The sequence below is a fragment of the Limulus polyphemus genome, unplaced genomic scaffold (genome assembly GCF_000517525.1).
Source record: "Limulus polyphemus unplaced genomic scaffold, Limulus_polyphemus-2.1.2 Scaffold914, whole genome shotgun sequence".
NCBI lineage: Eukaryota > Metazoa > Arthropoda > Merostomata > Xiphosura > Limulidae > Limulus > Limulus polyphemus.
Genome location: NW_013666524.1, coordinates 162,351 through 163,623, shown reverse-complemented (window position 1 = coordinate 163,623; position 1,273 = coordinate 162,351).

Here is a 1,273-nt window from a genome sequence, read left to right as displayed (position 1 = left end):
ACAGTGAGTGTAACAGTTTGATATGATCATATATTTCTGTGTACCAATAAAACGTCATTATATTTTTTTACATCAATTATAACAGTGAATGTAAAAGTTTGATATGATCATATATTTCTGTGTAGCAATAAAACGTCATTATATTTTTTTACATCAGTTATAACACCGAGTGTAACAGTTTGATATGATTATATATTTCTGTGTAGCAATAACACGTCATTATATTTTTTACATCAATTATAACAGTGAATGTAAAAGTTTGATATGATCATATATTTCTGTGTAGCAATAAAACGTCATTATATTTTTTACATCAATTATAACAGTGAATGTAAAAGTTTGATATGATCATATATTTCTGTGTAGCAATAAAACGTCATTATATTTTTTACATCAATTATAACAGTGAATGTAAAAGTTTGGTATGATCCTGTATTACTTTGTATAAAGAAATATCATTATGGTAATAAAATAATTTTTATTCACTTATCGGAAGTCGTAATTTTACAATTAAAAACAACTGGTACTGATTGGTTGACTCATATATCGCGTGGAATTTAATTAATAAAAGTAATACATTTCTTAAACTACAATAATTTATTATTGAAAGACAAAAATATTTTGATATATCTTTCGACCACATTTGTCCAAGCCTGAAGATTCCCCCGAATAAATGTGGTCGCAACATTTAGAAAAAAAAGCTTTATTTTGCAAAATTAAATAATTGTGGATTAAAAGGTTTATTACTTTTGTTAAAAACAGTCAGTGAGAACAACGTTTTATTTGTGTGATACTTTAAACAAGACAGATTTCTGAGAACCTTTAAAATTATACAGCCACATATTACAAAATATCTACAAGCACAGACATGTCCACTAATTATCACACTTTTTTAGATGTTTAAAAATATATCATCCTCAAGAAGATATTATCAGAATATCTATGAAATATAATGACTTCACTCTCATGTTATTTCTGTGAAAGCAGCAATATTTTGATTTTGTCCAGAAACCTGTTAAAACCTTTAAAAAAGTAGAAACACTTAAGTCTTTTGAGAGGAATACTGAATGTTGTGTTTTACTGTAGTTTTCCTACACACACAAATCCTGTAACGTGTTCCTAAGTTGTTACTTATTACTTAATGTATTGTTTACTAGCTATCTATACAAGAAAATATTAGATCATAAGTCATGTTGGAAGTTCACTGACTATAAGAATGAATTCTACTAAATTTTACTTATATCATTATTCATAAGGTTTATTAATATTATAT